Source organism: Oreochromis niloticus, unplaced genomic scaffold (genome assembly GCF_001858045.2).
Source record: "Oreochromis niloticus isolate F11D_XX unplaced genomic scaffold, O_niloticus_UMD_NMBU tig00002684_pilon, whole genome shotgun sequence".
In the NCBI taxonomy this organism is placed as follows: Eukaryota; Metazoa; Chordata; class Actinopteri; order Cichliformes; family Cichlidae; genus Oreochromis; species Oreochromis niloticus.
Genome location: NW_020327702.1, coordinates 1 through 10331, shown reverse-complemented (window position 1 = coordinate 10331; position 10331 = coordinate 1). Strand labels below are relative to the sequence as shown.

Sequence of the window (10331 nt, the reverse complement as noted above, 5' to 3'; positions counted from 1 at the left end):
ATCAAAAAGGAAAATTTTAAGCCTAACTTAAAAGTATAGTGTCCGAGGAGGAGCTGCTCTTTCTGACATATCACGCAGGGATAAGAGCAGAAAAAGTAAAACGGATCCTTTAGAGCAGTCTGAAATCTGAGCTTTGGCTCACAGGGATTACTTGTACATTTGCTGCGTAAAACCTGTACAAAGGAAGCAAGGAAGAGACAAGGAGAGAGGAGTCAAAGCAACAAGGATATAACATGACACATTATTGATTCAGAGCTGGTATAAAGCCATGTCAATATCAGACATGACACAGCTCCATCATGATCACAGTTATTTGTGTTCATGACTTCTATATACTGAGGCCTAATTACTGTATACTGAAATTCATAACCTGCCACAATGAGATAAGAATGGACAGATACCATCTCCTGGTCACCATCTAGTGCAGAACTGAGCATTGTATGTGCTGATTGTCCCGAACCGGCCAGTGTGAAGTCAATGAGAAATTAAGATCAAACGTAAATTATACATCATGCAGTTTGTCTCATTTCAGCCACTAAACAGTCTTTGATAAATTTCTGATCAGAAGATGGGACATTAGAAGAGTATGGTATAAACATCTGAACAGATAACATTAAAGATGAGAAAGTTTTGAAAATAGAAAAATACAAAATATGAGATACAAAACACAAAAAACTGATAGTAGAGAGCTGTATATTAATATGGATACAGCGCTGTTGTGCAGTGATTTTGAAAGGTTCTCCAACTAAACACTAAAGACTTCTGGTACTGAGCTGCTCTAAAGGACACAGAGCTCACACAGGGCAGCAGAACCGACCAGCAAACAGGATGTTCATGGTGGGGTTATGTCTGATGAAGAAGAGGAAGGGTGGTCTGCGATGAAGGATTTAAAATCAAAATTGCCCCACCTTATTTTGGCCGACTGAAGCTCAAGCCAATCCATTGTTTTAAAAGTAGCCTCAGTTGCCTTCTCGTGGACCTTCACAAAAGCCTTGTGGATGACTTTTGAAAGTACCAGATCTTTGTGCCCAGACATGCCTGTGACAGAGAAGTGAAAGGAGAACATTTTAAATGAACATAATGCTGCATTTTCATTTTTTATCTGAGAGGATTTTTTTCAAATTAAAATCTGATAAGGCTAGGTGGTGATATAGATCACCTGGTTGAGGTGACAACCAAAATACCAAAGGTGCTGCAGGAGCCGGGGTTTGACTGTTTCCAGACCATTTCCTGCATGCCATTCAACTCATCCTCTGCCTTTCTTCCTCTCAACTATTTTGTCAAAGTGTAATATCTCCAAATTAACCATGAAAAAAAAACCCTTCATAATGTCACTTTAACAGCCTGTCATTAGTGATTAGTATCAGAGAGTACAGCTGGTTTAGGCAGGATGAACCAGAACACCTCCCTGACTGTCTGTCAGTATTACAGTATTAAAAGTATCAGGACTGTCATGTAAAAGTCCACCAGTCCATTCAAAACCCAGCATCAAAGCTTAGATCCTGCTTTCAAAATCTCACAGTAGTATGATCAGCAAACAAGACTGTGGTGTGAATAAGGCACGGTGGGTCCAGGGATCAGTGTTTTGAGCCATCTTTATTGATTTGCATCACACCACAACACACACCAACCCCTGAGTCCCCGTGTTTTTAACTCGGCGGGCGTGATTAGGGATGCCCTGCAGGTGTGTCCGCCCGCCCTGCATGGCACCGCAGACCACGCCCCACCACAAAGACAAACAATCTCCTGAAATAAGCAGCTCCATGGTCTTTTGGAGAACTCTTTCACTGCTGGAGCATCTTTGCTCTACACTCTGTTCATAAACACCAACAAACTGCAACGTATGTCTCACCAGAGAAGTCACACTTTGTGTGATCAAAAGCGTCCACCATGCTCATGCTGCTCAGGACTGTGTTCAGGTCATACGTCTCCTCCAGTGTAAATCGAGGCAGCCTCACATCAATGTAACATGTTTGCATCTTGCCTGGATGAGTCCAAGCCACAAATTTCTCGTAGGTCAGCTCCTTCTCCAGCTGGGATGGAAACAATATCAGTCATTAGGTGTGTGTGTGTGTGTGTGTGTGTGTGTGTGTGTGTGTGTGTGTGTGTTGTTTATGTGTATTGGTGGATGTGCACAACTAGTCAAGTAATCATTGCTATTGTCACTAGTTAGTATCAGATGTACTAGTAATTTAATCAGTTTTACTGTTTACATTTTATTGATAAAGTAAATTTACCAATAAATTGTACATTTTTGTGTCCTAAATGTTATGCAGCCATCTGCCGCCAAATAGAGCACTGTTGTTGAGAAATGCCATAAGTTCGTTATTCTTGGCCTGACCTTTTTGTTAACATTATTTTATTTAATTACCTATTTCTGGTACTTAAAGATGAAAAAATAGGACCTGCAACCGACGGAAAATAGCTTTCTCTAAAAGGAGTTCAGTTATTCAAAAAAGGCTCAGAGTAGAGCTGCTACTCCTTGAAAGGAGACAGCTGAGGGGGCACCTCCAGGGTAAGGTGTTCCCACCAGGCATACACTGTGACCTGCTGGAGAGAATATATCTACTGGCCCCAGATAAGCTGAAAGAGAGAGGGAAGTTTGGGCTTCTCTGCTGTCTGTAATACCACACTTCAGATAAGCACAAGAAAATGGATGGATGATTTATTGTTTTGTTATTTTAAATTTAAACTTTTATTGAAGTGATTGTCATGAATTCTCAAACGACATCCATCATTCATGATGCATGGCACAATGTGCCACACTTTTCAGCCGCAGTTTATTCATTTTCAGTTGTTACTTTTTCATATTTCAGTAATGAATGAGCATCTTTAGTAGAAACATGTTTTCATATCATAGTTAATATATTTCAAATGTTTTTCTTCTTTGTCATCTGTTTGAAGGATAACGTGTAGTGTAAATGTGCGATGAGAGATCCTGCACAGTTAAGCAGCATGATTCATTCAAGAATGTCATTAAAAGTTTCAAATCACTTTGTTTACACAGTTTTTGACGTCAAGCAGTTTTCAAATTTCACTTAATATCTGGGTGTTTGTCAGTTTTAGACTATTCGGTTAGTCTGAGTTTTTTTTTCTTCATGTAGTTGACTAAGAAATGAGTCACCAGGAACATCCCGAGTGTGTAAGTGTTCTACCTTCTCCAGTCCTGTTGTATCATCCTCGATCTCTGCAGGTAAAAAGATGAGCATGCTCACTTCCTCCCCACTGTAAGGCATCTCTAGAATCTGTCCAGCAGAGGGTGTCAAACATTACTGCACATAAATCTACTGATACACATACATTACAATCACTCAGTCTCTCAGTGAAATCTGATTATGCAGTGATTTATATCAATATGATAAATATGATGGTTACTTTGCAGTTTGCTTCTTCGATGAAGGTACACATGAAGTTCTCTTCCTGTTTCATCATCTTCACAGGCTTTGAGTCATTCTGAAGACAAAAGAAATTACATGTGACCTGAAATAACATTTTTTAATATATTCATTGAAATATTTCTTGGATGCAAAAGTGGATTAAATGACTCTGAAAAGGAAAGAGATAAAAATTTGGCTTTGAACAGGTTTGTCATGAATACTCATTCTCAGTCACAGATGTATTCTCATGACTTTTATTAAAGTAGTTTGTAAAGACGCTTTGTATGTTGTACACTTCCAAATAAATCTTATCTATCTCACACTGGGCCCAAATGCAGTCTCACAATAATAATTTAGCTCCTCACCTTTAAAGCTCCCTCCTCTTGAGGCCATTTTGATTGGGTGTCCCTCTTTAACAAAAGGGAGGGGCTGATCTTTCTGACATATCACGCAGAGCAAAGAAACTAGTGATGGTAAATTTGATTCTTTTTACTGAATCGAGTTTTAATGAGTCACTCACCAAAGTGAATCGGGTTTTTTGAGTCATTTGAGTCACTGAGTCAGTTGACCAGAGAGTGCAAAAAATGTACATTTCACTCAAACTTAATTTGTTTCTCTTTAATGTAAATCCTACTGCTAAGATGAGTGATTCTTAAAGAAAACAACTATTTTATATAGCAAAAAGAGCAAAAGAATTTCTAAAGGGAACATCTCTTTGTTTATTTTTATTTATTAGTATTTTCCTTACATGTGTCAAATATATATTTTCTCATCTAAATGTCCACTGAGCTGTGAGCCAGGGGCGGTAGTGCGCCTTAACATTGGTTGCCACAAGAAGAAGAAGTAGCTGCGAGCCAGGAGGGAGGGGGTGAGTGAGTGAGTGAGTGAGTGATTCGTTCGCTCTATGATTCAGCACAGGAGGGAGGGGTTAGCGAGTCATGAGTGATTCGCTCGCTCTATGATTCAGCACAGGAGGGAGGGGGTTAGTGAGTCCTGAGTGATTTGCTTACACTACGATTCAGCACAGGAGGGAGGGGTTAGTGAGTCATGAGTGATTTGCTTCCCCTACGATTCAGCACAGGAGGGAGGGGTTAGCGAGTCATGAGTGATTCGCTCGCTCTATGATTCAGCACAGGAGGAAGGGGGTTAGTGAGTCATGAGTGATTTGCTTCCCCTACGATTCAGCACAGGAGGGAGGGGTTAGCGAGTCATGAGTGATTCGCTCGCTCTATGATTCAGCACAGGAGGGAGGGGGTTAGTGAGTCATGAGTGATTTGCTTCCCCTACGATTCAGCACAGGAGGGAGGGGGTTAGCGAGTCATGAGTGATTCGCTCGCTCTATGATTCAGCACAGGAGGAAGGGGGTTAGTGAGTCATGAGTGATTTGCTTCCCCTACGATTCAGCGCAGGAAGGGAGGGGTGAGTAGCTCAAATGTGCTGTTAGCATGTTAGCAGAGCGATGCTACTGTGAACCGAGGAGCTATTGTCTTGATGTGAGCTTCTACTCAGGGTTTTTCTTCCAGTTCAGAGCAGAAATGTTTTTGTTAAGATACTGGATGTTGTGTTTTCTTCACAATTTGAATTATAAGCTAGATATATTTCTACTAATGAAATTAGTTTGCTAACAGCAACAGGGATGAGTCAGTGAGTCAGTTGCGCTTGTGAATCATGACTCACGAGTCAGTAAAGTGATTCTCGAGTATTGAACGATTCGTTCATGATTCGTGCATCACTAAAAGAAACTGAAACCGATCTTTAAGAGCAGTCTGAAATCTGAGCTTTTGCTCACATGGATTACTTGTATATTGCTCATTTATTGAAACTGTCCATGTTGACCAACCACAACTGCAATGACAATAGACTTTACAAGGTTATAGTTTCATAGTCAGTGTTCTGTTTTTATGAGCACTTTTACCTTCTTGAGCCAAAATTGAGCATAATAAGTTTCAGACCACGAGAAATCTTTAATCCAGCTGCTCTGAAGTGGGTGGCAGTGAACAACACCAGCCTGGTCAGTTCATTCAAATCCTCTTCATCCACCACCTCTGTGATGTTACCTGGTGAACAAAGTAAAACCAAATGTAAAAAATTGAGAAGTGAAAGTTTTCATCCACAAATCTATGAAAACATGATGGACCCCACACTCTTTCAGCCTTTGTTGGCCAGAGAAACATGATGAGTTTACAAATGCTGCTTAATCAGAGTATATTCTTAAGTATTAGTGAAACCTGAAGATATTATTCATCAGCACAACATGTGAATATTTAGAACAAGTAAGGATGCACAGCCATTCTGGCTAATCACTACAGCACACATGTAACAACTCATTATTGAAGTACTTCAAAATTCTGCTTTTTCTACACGAGATAAGATAAATGAGATAAGCAGGTAAAGTTACATTCATGTGCTGTTCCACAAGATGGCGCTCCTCTCTATACTTCTTCATGGACACCCTCATGCTCTGCATATGCTTGAGTTGAGTTTTAAGTCAAGGTCAACACATCTGGATGTAAACAAAGTATTCTGGTGCCTGGCAGCCACCTTGGAAGTGAATGAGATTACCATTAATGCTATGCCAGCCCAAACAGGCAGGGAGCCAAAAACGCTTTTCATAGAAGGAAAGAGTTAATATTAAAATCTGATGGTATTTTAAGCTGTGCTGTAGTCCAACTTTCACAGAACCCATTAAACTCAAGTGCCTGAACTCATATGACCTAAGATATTGGGAATAGGGATGGGTACCGGCATCCGGTGCTATTATGCCACCGGTTCTGACATAAACGGTAGTAACCAGACCGAAAAGCAGCGCACATTCGGTGCTTTTTTTTTTTTTTTTTTTTTTCATGAGATGTCATACACTTCTATCCAATCATTTACCTTTACAAGGATAGTAGGCCGGGCCCAGGTACGTACGTTCTTTTAGAGCAAAGCTACAGATTAAAATGCCCAAGGCGAGGCGGTCAAAGTCTTGCTGTACTTCACAGCAAAAGATGCAAACTCAGCAGCCTGCAACAAGTGCTTTAAGCCCCACGCCCCGGTACCGGGAGCAAAAGGAGGAGATCACGTTTAATCGGTTATAACACAGGGTGAGAAATACAAGTCCAGACATGTGTAGTATGCACAGAAACCTCTGAATCGCAGCTAAAATCTCATATAAACCATTTCTACAACTACCAAACTCAACGAAAACAAGCCATGATTAAACGAGCAGTTATGTAAATGCGCACAAGTCCACTAAACAAACAAGGCGAACCAGAAATTCTCCAGACTTCATGTAACTGTCTAAAGATAGCTCTAGAAGGTAACCAGCCTATCACCAATTCCAAACACCAAGTTTCACCACACTCTGACCAAAATTCACTGAATGAGCCGCAAAAGACCACAAAAACACACAGCGGTTTCCTCCGTTACTTTCGCCGGTAGCCACGTGATTATCAGCAGTTACCACGCCTACCTAGCCACAGAGCCGTTTTCCGTCAACAACCTCCATTTAGACCCACCTACCTACAGACAGTGACTGGACAGACGCCACATGCAGCAAATTTGGGCCCACGTGGATTTTGGCATTGCAACGTCTGATTGGTTGAAGTGACGTGAACGTGGCATTGTTACTTGATTCTATTGGCTAAAACGATTAAAAAGAGGTGTCAATCATGCAAATTGACCAAGAGAAACCAAAGATACAGCCCCTCAGAGTTTAAAGGGCCAGAGGCCAATTAAGCACTCCATGGCAGAAAAGGCCCATTACCATGTAAATGTGTGGTTAATTCTTCAAAAATGTATTAAAAAAAAAAAAAAAGCATTTTTAGGCATGTTAATAAATAATTAATTTCTGCTCTTAATACCTAAAAATTCAACTGGCATGGTGTCCAATTGTGCCAAAATTGGACATTTTTGTACAACGTCTGGATATTCATATATTGACAGGGCCGTAATTTTTCACTGTTCACTTTAAAACATAAATCTTTGCACAGATGATGTTTATATGTTGGTTACTGAATTTCTGCAATGAAATGTGAACTGAGGCATATTTTAAAAGGTTATATGCTAAAAAAAAAAAATTAGGCGAGGATAAAATCTACTTACTTTTCTGTGTCCAGTCTCAGTAACTTTGACACAGTAATATCTGCTTCAATATTACACCTCTGATGAAATTTCACAAGTGTTAGCTTTATTTGATACCAAGATTGTAAGCACAGAGTTTGTAATTGCAGAGAAATAATAATTAAATTTGGGCATTGCATTTTCGAGCAGAAAGCTCAGAAACCCCTTTGGGGCTTAAAAGGTTAAGGTGATACTGTGCAAAGGAGGTAACACCTCAAATCTGATGAAACACCTGGCGACGCATAGGTTTTTTTAAAAGCCGAGAAATGCACCGTATTTGATAGCTTGCTGCAAGACCTCACAACCGAGCACATCTACTGCGGGTGTAGTAAATCTCATTAGCGAGTTAGCGCGGATCGTCCTGTGCGTGGGCGGACGGTTCTTATATTTGCAGAAAAAAGAGACTGCTAAAAAATAAAACATAAGAGGTTTTTGGACAAAGTTTGTGTTCTCCATTCTTAAGCACCGGTTCGAGCACGGTTTAAGCACCGGCACTGTTTCAAAAGTACCGATTTGGCACCGGTATCGGATAAACCTAAACGATACCCATCCTAATTGGGACAGGACGACTTTGAGAGTTAAAATGAAAATACATAAACAAGAAGATTAAAAAATATGAGAGCAGCAGTGAGTGGGTTTGGCTGAAAATAAACAAGTGAACAGAGGACTGTGCAGACACTGAAGAAGGTGGTTCTGGACACAGAGATCACTGTTGAATCAGCTTGAAGCACTGTGGGTTAAATCAGGATTAACGGTGGAAGGAGCCCTTTGACAAACCTGGTCATAGGTCTGTAAAGCTTCTTCACTCTTTAAAACTATCTTAAGTACATCTAACATCACTTCTGAGCACCAGAAGGAAAAAAAATACTGTACTGTATTTTTTACGAAGGATTTTCATGGTATCCTTACAGGTGCACACTCCTCACTTTAGAGGGACTTAGCAGGAGCAGTGAGTCCTGCTTATGAAAAACGTGAACTTGAACTGGACATTAGATGAAGTGATTGTGTGTACATGTGTAAATGTGATCCACCTGGTGTTTGTTGCTGCACCCAGTTGTTGACATCAATCCTGACTTCTTCAGACCTGGTCTTGAAGTCCACAGACTCCAGCTCTGCGCTGTAATGTTTCTTGCTTTGTATTAAGAATTCCTGAAACCACAGACGACACATTTATAAATTGACTCCAGCAAAGTCTCTGACATCACTGATTCTGATTTACTTCAGGCTGACATATTAAGAAAACACAGTTTATATCCACATGAACACATATGCTGAATCACACATGCTTCATATCATAAATACACTTACAGATTCTGATCAGTCATTGAGCAGCCAGAGGAGTACATGGAGAGTTTCTACTTGACCTGCTGCTCTCATCATCCTTCTCTACAGAACTCACAGCATTTCTCTCCCTGCCTCTCATTGACTCCAAAACACACGAGAGTATGAAGAATCACACTCTACATAAGAAGAAGAAACAGACCTGAGTAAAGGGGCAGGACTTCTCTCTGTACAGTCTGTTAGCAACACTGAAGGTAAATGGAGCATCTGTCTGTTGAGTACAGTGAGAAGTTGGGCAAAGCTGCTGTGAACATCACCCCAACAATCCTCGTTTGCAAGCACTGTGGACAAAAACATAAGTGGTTTCAAAGAAGGACACAGAAGAAAATACTGGACTGGATCTAACAACAAAGAAAGAAAATCAAACTAAATTTTGATCTGTGGTAACTGAGCTTCCTACAGATGAACAGACAAAGACTGTATCCACACAATGGAGCTGTTATTATTTGTGTATTTCTCAAAGTTAGTAGGAAGACTGTTTGTGCAGCATTGATCCCGTGGAAAGATTTTACCTTTCTGTCAATAAATCTCAGAAAACTGGTTTGGTTTCAGTCTCAGTTTATTTTTCCACATTACTCTGGAGTTACTTTGCTCATTTATGTTGTCATGTTGACTTGAGTTTAGTTCATTTGACCTCTTTTAAGGGTCCAATATCATCACTTTTGTATGACTTACTGTGCCCATGTCTAACCAGCTCAGTCGCTCACATTAGGTTTCAGACTATAATATATCACACTGATACACTGGAGACAAGTCAGGGTCATTTATACAGTTATATGGTCACAGTGGTTTCCAGCAGCTGCTCAGATTAACACCAGAGCATCCTGCATGTGTTAAATGAGTACCACTACAATAACTATTCTGCACTATAATTTTAATGTTTGTGTGTGAGCGTGTGTACTGTACCTCTGACATCTGTGTGGCTGTGTTGCCTCTGGCCCCAGCATCACCATAGCCAGGGCTGAAGAGATGCTGAACGGGGAAAAGATGTTCCCGTCTTGTTGTTGTTGCTCAGCTGTTTGAGCAAAAGCCAGAGAGAAAGCACTGTTGGCCTCTGACAGAGAGATTGCAGATCCCATTGTTTCTGGTACAAAGAAGGGGGCAGTGAATTGTTTAATGCACACAAGCAAGATTAATTAAATCTAACTGAGGTTCGCTTTACCTGAAACTACAAAAACTATGGTGGCTGTTATTCAGGCTTTGTTTAAAATGAATATCCTTCGTGGTGTGCATGCAGATTTTAGTCACAAAGCTCCCAATGAGTTATAAACAGATGCAAGGGTTAGCATTAATCTTGAGCACATATGGGGGAAAAAAACTACAATATGAATACAGTTATAACAACAAGATATAAAACTGCTTACGGGTAATTTATGAGTAACCACGTAACATGATTTGTAAAACTGAATAAAGTTACATGACTTACTGACACTCACTTCAGACGGTCAGGATTCTTTCTGGCTTCTGCTTGAAGCGTTTTTGGTTTGTTTGGGTTTCGCGTTGACCATA

The 10331-nt window shown here is 40.3% G+C and overlaps 1 pseudogene; it reads right to left on the bottom strand.

Moving 5' to 3' along the window:
• Window positions 1–362: 362 nt before the first annotated feature.
• LOC102076665 (leukocyte elastase inhibitor-like) lies at window positions 363–9506 on the bottom strand (annotated as a pseudogene).
• Between the last annotated feature and the right edge of the window lie 825 nt (window positions 9507–10331).